Below are 18682 nucleotides of genomic sequence, written 5' to 3' on the forward strand. Positions count from 1 at the left end.
CTACAGGCTGTATTTATAAGTAGATCCATATGCATGCTTCTGAGTACCTACACATTTGGCAGCCAGCCAGATTCTCCACCCTGATTATATAATCTATGTCCCCAGTGATTAGAGACATCAGAAACCAAAGCTTATTTCCTGCCTTTTTCAGACAGGAACAATGGTCTGAAATGTTGTTTAGGCAGAATAAAAATGAATTATATGTATTACACCCAAAATTTGCTCTCATCAGCATTCAGTAATAGTTGTGATCAAGTAATTTTCTAGCAATTTACATATTTCAACCTGCTCCCAGCAGATCCTTGGAACAAGAAAGCTTCCATCAAGCAGTAACCTGTGTAATTTGTGCACAACGTTAATAACGCTTGGTGTCACAACTACTAGGAAAATAAAAATGCTAATGTGAGGGATTTTAAGGTCAAGGAATTTATTGAATTAGGAGAGCATACTCCTAATGATCATTGAGTTTAAAAACCCTTGATATTCCCTATGAATGCGAATTAGGGGCTATTTTCTTCAACCCCTTGCTTTTAGGCAAAACATACATGATGATTCTTACTTAACATTTTTATTTTAACAAGTATTTCACAGATGGATTTTAGTAATTGAGCATAAATACCATTCACAATTCTCTTGCTTCTCTCAAATACACCAAGTACTCTTCACCTTATGGCTCCTGCTCTTATTACACATTATTTCCTCCAAATGGAAGACTCCTGGCCAAGAGCCTTAAATAGCTAGTTTCTTTGTTTTTTTGTTTTTAAGAAATATCAGTTCAAATACTACCTGCTCAGTGAAGATTTCCCTGTCAATTCAAAATATCTCCACCCAAACTCAGATCAGTGTGCTTTATTGCTTTCATAATGCTTTTCAACATCTAAAATTATCTTTCTTACATAATTATTTACTTGTATATTTCCCAACTACCATATATATACAATCATATTGACAAATACACACACATGCTAGGATATAAACTCATGGATCTTTTTTCTCTCTAGTGTCTCCACACATAGAACAATGGCTTCTACACAGAAGCATATAAACATCTTGCTGATTTTAGAAATGCTATATAGTAAAAATTGCTTCTTTCACTGTAACATAATAATTGAACACCAATTATTGCAAGTATTACTAAATGCTGAAAATGAAGTGACAACAAAGAGTCATACAGCTACATTCATCATTCTTTTCTCAAACACTTGCTGGGTGAAACCTACTGGTTCCAGGAACTTTGATCCTAGAAATTTAAAGATGAGTATGAGCAACTGAACTGAACTGAATAGAAGTTCACAACCAAAATAAGAAGAAAGCAACCTGACTAAAGTTACAGACAGATACGAGGGGAGCTCAGAAGAGAGCACATTCCTCTGAGTAGGGCGAAGAAGGCATGGCAGAGAGGAGGTGGTCATGACCAGGCTTCCTAGAGTTATTAGAAAATCAGAGACACATAAAGTGATAGTCATTATTTCAAGAATAAGAAATCATATGGAAAAAAGAAAACAAGAGCTAAGGTATATGTTTAGAAATGAGAGCAATGGTTAGACTTAACGCAGGCCTTAAGATAACAGATTTCACACAGACTATTCTAAGGATTGTCACATTTCTTGGAGTCTTTTCAGCTCTCTGGATCTGTGAGCTTCTTGTGTCATCAAATTTAGAAGTTATGTATTCAAATACACATTTTTATTCCCTCATCACCCTTCTCCCAAGCTTCTTGAAGTTGTCCCCAAACTCATTAATCCTCTCTTCAGTACTTTTTTTTTCCCCTCTGTATTTTGTTTTTGTTCATTTCCAGTGCTATATCCAATGTGGAAACAACGGAAGCAGTGAGAGACTTTATTTTGGGGGGCTCCAAAATCACTGCAAATGGTGACTGCAGCCATGAAATTAAGACGCTTACTCCTTGGAGGAAAAGCTATGACCAACCTAGACAGCATATTAAAAAGCAGAGACATTACTTTGCCAACAAAGGTCTGTTTAGTCAAGGCTATGGTTTTTCCAGTAGTCATGTACGGATGTGAGAGTTGGATTATAAAGAAAGCTGAGCACAGAAGAATTGATGCTTTTGAACTGTGGTGTTGGTGAAGACTCTTGAGAGTCCCTTGGACTGCAAGGAGATCCAACCAGTGCATCCTAAAGGAGATCAGTCCTGAATATTCACTGGAAGGATTGATGCTGAAGCTCAAACTCTAATCCTCTGGCCACCTGATGTGAAGACCTGACTCATTGGAAAAGACCCTGACGCTGGGAAAGATTGAAGGCAGGAGGAGAAGGGGATGACAGAGGATGAAATGGTTGGATGGCATCACTGGCTTGGTGTACATGAGTTTGAGTAAGCTCTGGGAGTTGGTGATGGACAGGGAGACGTGGTGTGCTGCGGTCCATGGGGTCACAAAGAGTTGGACGTAACTGAGCGACTGAACTGATCAAGTTCAGTTTACTAATTTCTTCTGCAGTAGCTAACCTGCTGTTAATATCATATAGTGTTATTTTTCTTCTCAAACATTTCACTTTTTCAATACACTGTTTCTTTATATCTATATATTTATATATCCAGATACACCTTCCATCTGTTTACTTCATGTGCTCTATTTTTCTCCTACCTTCTTGAACATAAGGGATAACTAATTTAATGATCATCTATCAATTATATAATATGTGTCATTGCTGGATCTCTTTATTATGATTGATACTTTTCCAGAAAATGTACTGACAAACCAATGAAAACACGTATGTACCAAAATCACAGATATCTGTATCTAATACAGATAGGGTTGATGGTGAGGACTATGGTTGTCAAGGCCCCCAGTGAAGAGATAACCTTTGAGCTAGAGAACCAAAGATAGAAATTCATGAAAAAGAATGTTTATTCCCTTTTGCCATCTTTTTGTAATACATGGTCTTCTGGCTTACACATTTCTATCAAACAGAATTTCCCTTGTAGTGTGTCTCTGCAGTATGATATTTCTGACCCAGGCAGCATCGTTCTACAGTTTCCTTCATACCAGGTATATAAAGAGCTAATTAGCAGGTAGACACAATCTCTTCCCAGATTCTATAATTTGGGGAACAAAAAACTTGGGTTCCTGAGAGCGATGGAGATGAAATGGTACATGGGGACATGTTTATGAAATTGTGCCAGTTTCAGTTACATAAAAGAGTATGATGGTTTTCAGGAAGTCCCACAAATTAGCTTATAGTTATGACATCTGTAGGAGGGACTCAGTGCCTCTTTAGACTCAGTAAGAAAGTATTTAATGATGTCTGCTTACACTGTCTATAAAACAGTTTTCAAAGCATTGCACATCTAGCAAGATTATTACCACAACATGAGTGAGATTTTATTGGATGAGCAAATAGTTTTTTGTGTAATGGGAACTTAAGGATATTTATTAAGTCAAATTATTCTTATGAAAATTAAAATAATACAGGTAACTGCCATTGTTGTGCTGACCTGACAATGGCATGGTTCCCTTCTCCCACTACTGCTTTCCTTTCTCAGGAGGTCATCTTACACACTTCTTTCTTACATCCTTTTTCAGTACTGTATTATTAACTTTAGTCACCATGCTGTACAATAGGGCTCCACCACTGATTCATCTTATAATTGAAAGCTTGTACCCATTCTCCACCCACCCAACCCTAGGCAACCACCACTCTTCTCTCTGGTTCTGTGAGTTTGACCTTTTAGATTCCTTGAGTTTAAGTGAGATTGTGCAATATTTATCAACCTTTTAGATTCCTTGAGTTTAAGTGAGATTGTGCAATATTTATTTATGCACTATAGTTAAGCATAATGTTCATTCATCTTGTCACAAATGGCAGAATTTTTTTCTTTATTTTTTTGGATGAATAATATTCAATTGCATATATTGTTGGAGTAATTAAACAAGGAAGCCATTAGACTGAGGTGGCTCTAATGCCTTGGTAGCTACCTAGTAAGCAAACCCAAACTAAGCCAGAATCAATGCACTCGAATCCAAGAAAACAAAACTTAAGAACAACTAATCACTAACTGTCAGCTTGGCTTTCTCAAATAAGACAACCACTTAATCCATGGCTAATCAAATAATTTCTTTGTTTTTACTTCCACATCATCTCTTTACCTTTCCCCTAGCTTGTCAGCAGAGTACTCCTAAACACTTTCAGTTTGGTATCTGCTGAGTTGAATGGATGTTTGCCTAAATAAACTCTTGTAGATTTTAATGTGTCTCAGTTTATTTTTTGACACTATATACCAAAATTTCTTTATCCGTTCATCTATCTATGGCCACTTAGATTGCTTCCATAACTTGGCTATTGTGAAAAGCTGCAGTGAACATGGGAATACAGATAGCTCCTGAGATCCTAATTCATTTCCTTAGAATATATACACAGAAGTGGGGTGGCTGAACAACATGGTAGTTCTATTTTAAATTTTTTGATGAATTTCCTTGCTATTTTCCATAATGGTTGTACCAATTTATAATCTCACTGACAATGTACGCAAGTTTCTATTTTTGCCAGTACTTGTTTCTTTATTAAATTTTTTAACTTTATATTGGACTATAGTTGATTTACAGTTTGTGTTAGTTTCAGGTGTATAGCAAAGTTATTCAGTTATACATATACAGATGGTCTTTTTCAAGTTCTTTTCCCATTTAGGTTATTACAGAATATTGAGCATAGTTCCCTGTGCTATACAGTAGGTCTGTTGATTATCTATTTTAAATACAGATATGTATTTATATGTATCAATCCTCAAATCTCAATTTATTCAATATATCTATATGTATGTATATATATTTATGTATGTATGTGTCAATCCTAAATTCCCAATTTATCGCTTCCCCCCTACCCTTCCCCTTTGGTAACCATATATTTGTCTAAGGCTGTGAGTCTGTTTCTATCTTGTAAATAAGTTCATTTCTATCTTTTTTCTTTAGAGTCCCCATATGAATGATACTATATGATATTTATCTTACTCTCTCCAATTTACTTCAATTATGATAATCTCCAGGTCCATCCATGTTGCTGTAAATGGATTATTTCATTGTTTTTAATGGCTGAGTAATATTCTACTGTATATATGTATACCACATCTTCTTTATCCATTCATCTGTTGATGGACCTTTAAGTTGTTTCTATGTTTTGGCTATTGTGATTTTCATTTCTCTAATAATCGCAATATTGAACATGTTGTCCTGTGCTTCATGGCCATCTGTATGTCTTCTTTGGAGAAATGTTGATTTAGGTCTTTTGCCCACTTTTTTTAATTTAATTTTATTTTTTTAAATATTGAGCCATGTGACCTGTTTCTAAATTTTGGAGATTAATCCCCTTTGGTGGAATCATTTGCTAATATTTACTCCCATTATGTGGGTTGTATTTTTGTTTTGTTTATGGTTTCCTTTGTTGTGCAGAAGTGTCTGAGTTTAATTAGGTTCCATTTGCTTCAGTTCAGTTCAGTAGCTCAGTCCTTTCCAACTCTTTGTGACCCCATGAACCACAGCACGACAGGCCTCCTTGTCCAACACCAACTCCCAGAGTTTACTCAAACTAATGTCCACTGAGTTGGTGATGCCATCCAACCATCTCATCCTGTGTCATCCCCTTCTCCTCCTGCCCTCAATCTTTCCCGGCATCAGGGTCTTTTCCAATGAGTCAGCTCTTCGCATCAGGTGGCCTAAGTATTGGAGTTTCAGCTTCAACATCAGTCCTTCCAGTGGACACCGAGGACTGATCTTTGTTGGCAAAGAATTGTCTCTGCTTTTTAATATGCTGTCTAGGTTGCTCATAACTTTTCTTCCAAGGAGTAAGCATCTTTTAATTTCATGGCTGCAATCACCATCTGCAGTGATTTTGGAACCCCAAAAAACAAAGTCAGCCACTATATTTTAATAGTTTCCACTGTTTCCCCATCTATTTGTCATGAAGTGATGGGACCAGATGCCATGATCTTAGTTTTCTGAATGTTGAGCTTTAAGCCAACTTTTTCACTCTCCTCTTTCACTTTCATCAAGAATCTCTTTAGTTCCTCTTCACTTTCTGGCATAAGGGTGGTGTCATCTGTGTATCTGAGGTTATTGATATTTCTTCCGGCAATCTTGATTCCAGCTTGTTCTTCCTCCAGCCCAGTGTTTCTCATGATGTACTCTGCATATAAGTTAAATAAGCAGGGTGACAATATACAGCCTTGACGTACTCCTTTTCCTATTTGGAACCAGTCTGTTGTTCCATGTCCGGTTCTACCTGTTGCTTCCTGACCTGCATACAGGTTCCTCAAGAGGCAAGTAACGTGGTCTGGTATTCCTATCTCTTTCAGAATTTTCCACAGTTTATTGTGATCCGCACAGTCAAAGGCTTTGGTATAGTCAGTAAAGCAGAAATAGATGTTTTTCTGGAACTCTCTTGCTTTTTCGATGATCCAGTGGATGTTGGCAATTTGATCTCTGGTTCCTCTACCTTTTCTAAAACGAGCTTGAACATCTGGAAGTTCATGGTTCATGTATTGCTGAAGCCTGGCTTGGAGAATTTTGAGGATTACTTTACTAGCATGTGAGATGAGTGCAATTGTGTGGTAGTTTGAACATTCTTTGACATTGCCTTTCCTTGGGATTGGAATTAAAACTGACTTTTTCCAGTCCTGTGGCCACTGCTGAGTTTTCCAAATTGGCTGGCATATTGAGTGCAGCACTTTAACAGCATCATCTTTCAGGATTTGAAATAGCTCAACTGGAATTCCATCACCTCCACTAGCTTTGTTCGCAGTGATGCTTCCTAAGGCCCACTTGACTTTACATTCCAGGATGTCTGAGTCTAGGTGAATGATCACACCATCATGATTCTCTGGGTCGTGAAGATCTTTTTTGTACTGTTATTCTGTGTATTCTTGCCACCTCTTCTTAATATCTTCTGCTTCTGTTAGGTCCATACCATTTCTGTCCTTTATCGAGCCCATCTTTGCATGAAATGTTCCCTTGGTATCTCTAATTCTTGAAGAGATCTCTAGTCTTTCCCATTCTATTGTTTTCCTCTATTGCTTTGCACTGATTGCTGAGGAAGGCTCTCTTATCTCTCCTTGCTATTCTTTGGAACTCTGCATTCAAATGGGTATATCTTTCCTTTTCTCCTTTGCTTTTCACTTCTCTTCTTTTCACAGCTATTTGTAAGGCCTCCTCAGACAGCCATTTTGATTTTTTGCATTTCTTCTCTTGGAGATGGTCTTGATCCCTGCCTCCTGTACAGTGTCACAAACCTCCATCCATAGTTCATCAGGCACTCTATCAGATCTAGTGCCTTAAATCTATTTCTCACTTCCACTGTATAATCATAAGGGATTTGATTTAGGTCATATCTGAATTGTGTAGTGGTTTTCCCTATTTTCTTCAGTTTAAGTCTGAATTTGGCAACAAGGAGTTCATGATCTGAGCCACAGTCAGCTCCCAGTCTTGTTTTTGCTGACTGTATAGAGTTTCTTCATCTTTGGCTGCAAAGAATATGATCAGTCTGATTTCGGTGTTGGCCATCTGGTGATATCCATGTGTACAGTCTTCTCTTGTGTTGTTGGAAGAGGGTGTTTGCTATGACCAGCACATTCTCTTGGCAAAACTCTCTTAGCCTTTGCCCTGCTTCCTTCTGTACTCCATTTGCTTATTTTTGTTTTATTTCCATTGCTTTAGGAGATGGGTCAAAAAAGATACTGCTGTGATTTATGTCAAAGAGTGTTATTCCCTGTTGAATTTTTCATAATGGCCACCCTAAAGATGTGAAGTGATAGCTTACTGTGGTTTTGATTTGCGTTTTGAAGATAGTAATGTTGAGCACCTTTTTGTGTACCTGTTGGCCATTTGTATGTCTTCCTTGGTGAAATGTCTGTTCATTCCTCTACCCGTTATTTTTAAAATTTATTTTAAATGGAGACTAATTGCTTTACAATATTGTATTGATTTCTGCCATGTATCAGTATGAATCAATCATAGATATACATGTGTCTCTTCCCTCTTAAACCTCCCTCCTGCCTCTCTAAGTTGTCACACAGCACCAGGATGAGCGTCCTGCATCTTAAAGCAAATTTCCACTGGCTCTTTATTTTGCATATGCTCTACCCATTATTTAATCTGATTTGTTTTAAGCTATATGAGTTCCTTATGTATTTTAGATATTAACCTCATATCAGATGCAAAGTTTACAAATATTTTCTCCCATTCTATAGATTGCTTTTTCATTTTTGTTAACCTTTTTCTTTTTTTCTGTGATGTAGTCCTACTTGTTTAGTTTTGCCTTTGTTGCTTGTGCTTATGGTGTCATATCCAAAATATCATTGTCAAGGCCAGTGTCAAAGATATTTGTCTCTCTCTCTCTTTCTTTTTAAGGAGTTTTAAAACTTTGGGTACTGTTTTTAAATCTTTAGTTCATGTCAGCTTGATTTTGTTTATGGTATTAGAATGGTGTCCAATTTCATTTTTTGCATGAGTATATACAGTTTTTTCAGTAACTTCTATTGAAGAGACTATTCTTTATCATTGTGTATTCTTGGTGTCTTTGTTGAAGGTCAGTTTACTGTATATATGTGAGTTCTGTTCTGTTGGTCTGACTACTATAGCTTAATAAAACTTGAAATCAGGTAGTGTGTTGTCTATAGCTTTATTTTTTCTAAAGATTGATTTAACCCTTCAGGGTCTTTTGTGGGTCCATATAAATCTAAGGAGTTTTCTATTTCTGTAAAAAAATGTCATTGGAATTTTTATAGAGATTGCATTGAATCTGTAGAATAATTTGGGTAGTATGGACTTTTTAACAATATTAATTCTTCCAATCCGTGAATACAGGATATCTTTCCAGTTATTTGTGTCTTCTTCAATTTCTTTCATTAGGTTTTAATAAGAGGTAAAGAGGGTTATTATTCAGTGATAAAAGTGTCGATTCATCAACAGGATATAGCAATTCTAAACATATATGCACTCAACATGGGAACATCTAAATATATAAAGCAAATATTAACAGAACTGGAAGGAGAAATAGTGCAATAATAGGAGAGGACTTCATTATCCTCTTTTCAGCAAAATGTCATCCAGATAGAAAATCAGTAAGGAAACATTTGATTTGAATTAAACTGTAGATCAGATCGACCTAAGAGATAGAGCGGATGAAACAGAATGTTCCATCCAATAGCAGAAGCATATGAATTCTTCTCAAGTACACACAGAACATTCTCCAGCTTAGATCATAGGCCACAAGACAAGTCTTAACAAACTTATAAAAGTTGAAATCATATCAAACATCGTTTCTAATCACAATAGCACTGAACTGGAAATCAGTAGGAAAAAGACTGAAAAATTCACAAACATGTGGAAGTTAAATAACGCTTTTCTAAAAACAAAACCAGTGGGTCAAAGGAAAGATCAAAAGAGGGGGAAAGCCTGAGTCAAATGGAAACGGAAACAATATACCCAAACTTATAGAGTTGATCTATTATGTACATTCCTTTAGTATGCATGTCTTATCAAATCTAAAGTGTAGCTGTAGTGAGACAAACTGGACCTGCCTTTTTTCTTGTTCAGTTCAGTTCAGTCACTCAGTCATGTCCGACTCTTTGTAACCCATGGACTGCAGCATGCCAGGCCTCCCTGTCCATCACCAACTCCCAGAGCTTACTCAAACTCATTTCCATTGAGTCGGTGATGCCATCCAACCATCTCATCCTCTGTCGTCTCCTTCTCCTCCTGCCTTCAATCTTTCCCAGCATCAGGGTCTTTTCAAATGAGTCAGCTCTTTGCATCAGGTGACCAGAGTATTGGAGTTTCAGCTTCAATATCAGTCCTTCCAATGAAAATTCAGGACTGATTTCCTTTAGGATGGACTGGTTGGATCTCCTTGCAGTCCAAGGGACTCTCAAGAGTCTTCACCAACACCACAGTTCAAAAGCATCAATTCTTCTGTGCTCAGCTTTCTTTATAGTCCAACTCTCACATCCATACACGGCTACTAGAAAAACCATAGCCTTTACTAGACAGACCTTTGTTGGCAAAGTAATGTCTCTGCTTTTTGATATGCTGTCTAGGTTGGTCATGACTTTCCTTCCAAGGAGTCAGCATCTTTTAATTTCATGGCTGTAGTCACCATCTACAGTGATTTTGGAGCCCACCCAAATAAAGTCTGCCACTGTTTCCATTGTTTCCCCATCTATTTGCCATGAAGTAATGGGACTGGATGCCATGATCTTAGTTTTCTGAATGTTGAGCTTTAAGCTAACATTTTCACTCTCCTCTTTCACTTTTATCAAGAGGTTCTTTAGTTCTTTTTCACTTTCTGCCATAAGGGTGGCATCATCTGCATATCTGAGGTTATTGGTATTTCTCCCAGCAATCTTGATTCCAGCTTGTGCTTCATCCAGCCCAGTGTTTCTTATGATGTACCCTGCATATAAGTTAAAAAAGCAGGGTGACAATCTTTTCAAACTAAAGAAAGAAAAAAGTTTTTTCAGCTTATTTTCCTTTATGTCAAACTGCCAAACTGTAATGAACAAAAATTCTGTAAAGTCGCAGATACCAGCACTGAGAAAGTAAAAACGAAAGTTATAGAGACACAGAAAATATTTCACTAAATGCCTGTTTTATGGTTAGTAGCTTCTTTGAACTGGGGCTTCTCAGGCAGAGCTGTAGACCATCACAAATTTAACATAATTGTTCACATATTGGGCTTCCCTGCTGGCTCAGATGTTAAAAAATCTGCCTGCAATGCGGGAGACCCAGGTTCAATCCTGGGTTGGGAAGATCCCCTGAAGAAGGATGGCAACCCACTCCAGTATTCTTGCCTAGAGAATCCCATAGATGGAGGAGACTGGAGGGCCACAGTCCATGGGGTCGCAAAGAGTTGGACACGTTCACATGTTATGAATTATGGTAGATGCATGTCACCCTCTTTACGTAAGCCTTTTGAATTATGAATATTTCTATTTTTGATGTCTCCAAGTACATTTGACAACACCTCTAATTTAACACATATATCCAAGTCACTCAAATTACTATGCTTACGTGAAGGGTAGTTTATGAGCATGAGGTTGGCACAACCATATTGAGTAAATCCAGATTTTGAAACTCACTGGCTGTAGGATCATGGCCTAATCATCTCTCTCTACTAAAGGCTTCTCTTTTATAAAATGGGACTATAACTTCACAGCTGTTACTAACTTTAAATGTGATAATGATTGTGTGCTTATCACAGTGAAGATGGTTAATAGTAAGTAGTTGATTACCCTTATTAGTGGTGAATTATTTCAGTCTTTATCTTAGTTACTTTTTTCTCTGGCCTTTTCTTCCCTTTTATTCCTCTTTTTATCTTAGAGTTCATGTTTCTGAGTTTGTGTGTCTACGTCAAGAAACCTTTACATTGGCACAGAAAAGCCCCTATACCTGCCTCCTTCACTTAAGCCTAATTGTTGACAAAGAATGTCATATTTGCAGGGAATTTCACTTCAAAAAACCAGTAACAAGAGAAAAGCTGAGGACGTGACTTGGCAACAGTTGGCATGGAAAAAGAAAAAAAAAAACTTGCCTTAGGACAGTTAGTGGTTATGTTTATTATGATCCAGTTTTGACAAAGTTTCCATTTTTATTTGAAAGTATAATGATAGATATGGTTGTTCAGATCAAGTGAATTGGTTTTTTATGCTTTGAAGAGTACAAACTATACTTGAAACATTGTGTTCTTTCCTGGATCACAACAATGAGGAACATAAACAGAATTATTATCAGTATTTGCTCCTGTTGGCAGAATGTCTGTGTTTTAAAAGATCACTAAAAAAAAAAAAAAAAAACAGAAAAGTTTTAAACATAACAGCAATATTAAAATAATTTTACAATGAACCCACCTTCTAGATTGAACCGTCAGTATTCACTACACTTGTTTCATCCTATATGGATCCGTTTATTCATTAATCCACCTTTAATGGAATTCAAAGTAAATTGCAGATATCCGTACCCTTTGCTCTAAGAACTTCACTATGTATATTATAGCTAAGACTGCAGTGCATGTTTATACTTTTTGTTTTGATATACAATTTGCAAACTGTGATATGCATAAATCTTTAGTGTGTATTCACTAGGCTTTAAAAAATATATGCATCACCGAACCCAGACTCCTATAGAGTGTTTGTTTTTATATATGTGACTTCCTTCTTCTAAGAAACATTATTGACTGGTCTCCTCTGGTTTGCTTTTTATTTTTTTAATCTAAATTTATTTATTTTAATTGGAGGCTAATTACTTTACAATATTGTATTGGTTCTGCCTTTTTACATGCTTCCCTTTCATACCCAAAGAATAGCTCAGAACTAGACGAGATACGGTATTTTGCTCACTTATTCACTTATGGCACTGGAAATAAGCCTGGAAATAAATAATAGCCTTAAGATGTAGATAAGGATTTTGTATGAGGAATAAAGGGCAGGCAGAGTGACAGAAGAAGGCACAAGAGGCTTTTTAGGCAGGAGACGGTGAAGTGGTGGAAATGTAATTTTTATGTGGACAGCCAACAGGAGTCTCACCTGGCTGGAGGGAACGGTTCTAACAGGGGAAAGAAGGAGTGAGCTATGTGGAAAGGTAGTACTTCCCAAAAATGTGCACTGATTCAGTTATCAAAATACAGATAGCACTCTACATGTTGACATTAGAATAGCTAAATAACTTCAGGGATTAGAAACCAAAGAGGGCTTAATTTCTGTAATGAGCAGGGAATTTAGTATATGGATAAAAGTGACAGAAAAGAAAACCGTGTGTATTTTCAAAGATGGTAAATGAATTGAAGATAGGCATTTTTAAAAATTTATTTATTTTAATTGGAGGATAATTACTTTATTGTGATGGGTTTTGCCTTACATCAATATGAATCCGCCACAGGAATTCATGTGTCCCCTGCATCCTGAACCTCCCTCCCACCTCCCACCCCACCCTATCCTTCCAGGTTGTCACAGAGCATGGGCTTTGGGTGCCCTACTTTGTACATCAAACTCGCACTGTTTATCTGTTTTACATATGATAATGTATATGTTTCAATGCTATTCTCTCAAATCATCCCACCCTCTCCTTCCACTGAGTCCAGTCTGTTCTTTACGTCCGTGTCTCCTTTGTGGCCCTGCACATAGGATCATTGTACCATCTTTCTAGATTCCATATGTGTGTTAATATATGGTATTTTCTTTCTCTTTCTGACTTTCTTCACTCTGTATAATAGGCCCTAGGTTCATCCACCTCATTAGAACTGCCTCAAATGTGTTCCTTTTTATAGCTGAGTAATATTCACTTGTGGATATATACCACAACTTCTTTATCCATTCATCTGCCAGTGGACATCTAGGTTGCTTCCACGTTTTAGTTATTGTAAATACTGCAGCAGTGAACCCTGAGGTACATTTGCAGGTGTCTTTTGCAGTTATGGTTTCCTCAGAGTATATGCCCAGGAGTGGGATTGCTGGGTCATATGATAGTTTTATTCCTAGTGTTTTTTAGGGAACCTCTATAGGCATTTTTAAAACTGTGTAAATACTGAGAAAAAGAGCAAAGATGCCCTGACCATGGTTTATAAAGTTAGTATAATGCTGAAATTGATGACAGAACATCAAAGTAGAAGCTACTGCTGTCAGTCTTCACAGTACATTTAGGAGGTAAGGACTAGTATCATCATTTTACAGATGAGTAAACCACAACCTCATTGGAAAAGACCCTGATGCTGGGAAAGATTGAAGGCAGGAGGAAAAGGGGATGACAGAGAATGAGATGGTTGGATGGCATCACCAACTCAATGGACATGAGTTTGAGTAAACACTGGGAATTGGTGATGGACAAGGAGGCCTGTTGTGCTGTGGTCCATGAGGTCACAAAGGGTTGGACACGACTGAGCAACTGCACTGAACTGAAACCACAATGCAAATAAGCCAGATGACTTGTTCAAAAGCACATAGCTTATGTCAGAGTCATGACTCATATTGTGGTCCGTATGATTAAAAGAGTCCGCCTCTTACAATGGCCTTACTCTAATTTTGTATTATGTGGGTTTTTCCCCTTTCGCAAGGGGAATAATCTTTACCCATTATTGTTTAATCCCTAAGTTGTGTCCAAATCTTTGCAACTCCCTGGACTGCAGAACACCAGCCTCCCCTATCCTCCACTGTCTCCCAGAGTTTGTCAAACTCATGTCCATTGAGGCGATGATGCCTTCTCATCTTCTGCCATCCCCTTCTCCCGCCTTCAATCTTTCCTAGCATCAGGGTCTTTTCTAATGAGTTGGCTCATTGCATCAGCTGGCTAAAGTATTGGAGCTTCAGCATCTGTCTTTCCAGTGAATTTTCAGTGTTGATTTCCTTTAGAATTGACTGATCTCCTCTGTCCCAGCAACTCTCAAGAATCTTCCCCAGCATCACAATTCAAAAGCTCCAATTCTTCGGCACTCAGCCTTCTGTAAGGTCCAACTCTCACATCCATATGTAACTACTGGAAAAACCATAGCTTTGGTTGTACTAACCTTTGTCAGGAAAGTAATGTCTCTGCTTTTGAATATGCTCTCTAGGTTTGTCATAGCTTTTCTTCCAAAGAGCAAACATCTTTTATTTTCATGGCTATAGTTCACAATGATTTTGGAGCCCAAGAAAATAAAAGTTGTCATTGTTTTCACTTTTTCCCTTTGTCTTTGCTGTGAAGTGATGGAACTAGATGCCTTGGCCATAGCTTTTTGAATATTGAGTTTCAAGCTAGCTTTTTCCTCTATAACCCTCATCAAGAGGTCCTTTAAATCTTCTTCACTTCCTGCCATTAGAGTAGTATCATCTGAGATTGTTGATACTTCTCCTGGCAATCTTGATTCCAGCTTGTGATTCATCCAAACTGGTATTTCACATGATGGACTCTGCATAGAAGTTATATAAGCTGGGTGGCAATATACAGCCTTGTCATACCCCTTTCCCAATTTTGAACCAGTCAGTTGTTCAATTGTTGCTTCTTGACTCACTTGCAGGTTTCTCAGGAAACAGGTAAGCTGGTCTGATACTCCATATCTTCCAGAATTTTCCACAGTTTGTTGTGATCCACACAGTCAAAGGCTTTATTGTAGTCAGTGAAACAAAAGTAGATATTTTTTCTGTAATTTCCTTGCTTTTCCCATGATCCAACGAATGTTGGCAATTTGATCTCTGGTTCCTCTGGCTCTTCTAAACCCAGTGTGTACATCTGAAAGTTCTTGGTTCATGTACTGTTGAAGCCTAACTTGAAAGTTTTGAACATAACCTTACTAATGTGGGAGATAAGCACAATTGTACAGTAGTTTGAACATTCTTTGGGATTGCCCTTCTTTGGGATTGGAATGAAAACTGACCTTTTCTATTCCTGTGGCCACTGCAGAGTTTTCCAAATTTTCTAACGTATTTAGTGCAGCACTTAATAGCATCATTTTTAAGGATTTTAAATAGCTCTCCATTTGCTTTGTTCATAGTAATGCTTCCTAAGGCCCACTTGACCTCACACTCCAGGGTGTCCAGCTCTAGGTGAGTGACCATACCACCATGGTTATCCAGATCTTTAAGACCTATTTTGTATAGTTCTTCTGTGTATTCTTGCCACCTCTTCTTTTTTTTTTTTTAACTTTAAACAATTTTTATTACACAAAGGTTGTCACATAATTGGATATTTCTCTACTCTGTACACAATTGTTCTTACTCTCCACAGAAAGGCTGTTTCTTAACTTCTCATCTGGTGATAGCAAGCACTAAAATCCTGATTTTAACAGAATAGTAGTAAAAATGCCTCAGTGATTTAAGTTGAAAGCAGTACATTGGTACATGGCTCTTAAGCTCATTTATCAGGAATGTACAAATGTCTTTATTTAAAAATACAAAATAAATTATCTGTAGGCATGGACAATGACAGCAGTAAACCATTCTATGTTGTCAACTGAAACCAGTAACTAATGGTTATAGTTATTTTCTTAAACATCAGCCAGCCTTTTCTTCAGTCAGCTCCTTCAACTGACCTCTCCTGAAGTTATTGGTGAGGAACACTGCCTTGAGCTTCCTCTCACAGTTCATTAATAATGGCAAAGCACTATTCTAGGAGTTAGAACATGCCACCTCCCATGCCACCTCCCATTCCACCCATGCCACCCATTCCAGGATCCTTCTCTTCTTTAGGAATTTCTGTGACGGCAACTTCTGCTGCTGTTAAGAGAGAGGCCACTCCGGCAGCATCCAGTAATGCAGTTCTTACAACCTTAGTTGGATTTTGTATAGTTCTTCTGTGTATTCTTGCCACCTCTTCTTAATCTCTTCTGTTTCTTTTAGGTCCTTACCATTTCTGTCCTTCATCAAGCCCATCCTTGCATGACATATTCCCTTGATATCTCCAATTTTCTTGAAGAGATCTGTAGTCTTTCCTATTCTATTGTTTTCCTCTGTTTCTTTGCATTGTTCATTTAAGAAGGCGTTCTTATTTCTTCTTGCTATTCTCTGGAACTCTGCGTTCAGTTGAGTATATCTTTCCCTTTCTCCCTTGCCTTTTGCTCTTTTCTTTACTTAGCTATTTGTAAAGCCTCCTCAGACAATCACTTTGCCTTCTGGCATTTCTTTTTCTTTGGGATGGTTTTGGTCACTGCCTGGGTTGGGAAGATGAAGATCTCCTGGAGTAGGAAATGGAAACCCACTCCTGTATTCTTGCCTGGAAAATTCCATGGACAGAGGAGTCTGGCGGGCTACAGTCCATGGGGTCTCAAAGCATCTGACACAACTGAGCCACTAAGCACACAGCACAGCATCTTTATTCATGGAAGAGTACAAATCCCACATTTGACAAGAGTATAAGGTGTTTCTTTTTCCTAATTTTTCCTCAACCTAATTCATGCCTCGCCCCCCACAACCAGGCTCTTTACCTAAACATCAGATGCATCCCCCATTTTGGTTAGACCCTCTTCAATTATATACATGAAGAGTAACATCTATGTGCATAAGATATAATTGAGATTTTACAAACAGAAAAAAATGGTCTTAATGTTTTTAGTTAACATACTTTTATACATAAGAATAAAAGAAAAAAATCCCTCTGCCAGAAAACATTTCCTGAGTACCTACTGTGACTCAGGCTCTGTTCTCCATGCTTGGAATACAGTTATAAATGGGGATGACAAAGGAAAAAAAAAATCTTGATTACAAAACTACATAGAGAAAACATTGACTATAAAGTCATGATTTAGGCTTAGCCTCTCTGACCGTATCACCAGAAATTTGCCCTCATATTCATCCCTCTTCAGTCACTGTTGCTTGCTTGCTGAACCTCGAACAAATCAGGTGTCCTTCAGACTAAAGGACTGTGTTCTAGCTTTTCCTTTTGCTGTTCCACAAGATACTTGTTTGGCCAACTCCCTCATCTCCATTTCTTCTAGTTAGAACTCTTCTAATCATCTGACTTAGTATTGCAATTGGCTACTGTCTCTGCTTAAGTACTACTATATTATTTATTTACTTATTACGATTATTTTTTGTCTGTTACCTCTTCCTGTGATATAAGCTTCATCAAGATAGGGGTTTTTTGTTTGTTTGTCTGTATGTTTTTTCCTTTCTTATCCTTATCCATAACTATATTTCAAGTATGGAGACCAGAAAGAGCCTCCTTCAGAGTAGGCACCCAGTAAATATTTGCTGGCAGAGGGATGATCATCTAGTAAATATATCTAGATTGGTCTTCTGTGTGAGTTCACCCAGGACGATGTTATCTGTAAATACATGCTATATTGAATTAGAGTACTCAAAGGGTAGTTTTTCAGCACTTCCAATTGGATGGCTCAGAATGAGATATTTATATATCTAGCTTGTCTTCCTGGGATTGAGCCAGCTATGTGGAGACGGAACTGGTTATCAAAAGAGCTATGTTTTAACCTTGGCTTTTCTACTAACTGGAGCTTTTTTCTTTGGCAGTATAAGTAAGCTTTCTCTGGGCCTTTAGATTTCTCACATTTCATCCAACTCTCTCATTCCATGATTAACATCAGTTAATTTCATTCCTTTACACAGTTTTAGAGACTTTGCATCTATTCATTATTTATTGAACATATATTCACTTCTTTCTTCTAGATCCTTTGATGTTGCTGGGAAGCCAAATAAAGTAGGTCTTTATGAAGTATCTATTATGTAATAATATAATTCATCATTCCCTAGAGATAAGAAAACTATGGTCCAGAGAGGATAAATGTTTTATTTTTATATAAAATATTTTCCTGAAATTAGGAAGAAAATGTAATTTGTGATCTAAGACTTAAATCATAGATACTGTAAAATAATTATAGACATATGATCATCTCAGTAAAAATTCCTTCATTATTTACACTGATATTCCAAGAATAAAGAGAAAGAAGGACATGGAGGTACCTATGGCTGATTCTTGTTGATGTTTGACAGAAAACAACAAAATTCTGTAAAGCAATTATCCTTCAATTAAAAAATGAAGTGGAAAAAACAAAAGAGGAGGGAGGGGGTTTTCCTAGGTTCCCATGGTGACCACTGCATGGTTGATTTCCATCAGAAAAACAGGTCTTTTTATCCAAGTTTATGCCAGGTCAGTATTCTATATTGTATCTGTAGGTTTTGTTTTGTTTTTTTGGTGACAGATTATAAAAAGAAAAAAAAAACAGTGATTTTACAGAATTTACTTTATTGACAAGCGAA

The sequence above is a fragment of the Bos indicus x Bos taurus genome, chromosome 7 (genome assembly GCF_003369695.1).
Source record: "Bos indicus x Bos taurus breed Angus x Brahman F1 hybrid chromosome 7, Bos_hybrid_MaternalHap_v2.0, whole genome shotgun sequence".
In the NCBI taxonomy this organism is placed as follows: Eukaryota; Metazoa; Chordata; class Mammalia; order Artiodactyla; family Bovidae; genus Bos; species Bos indicus x Bos taurus.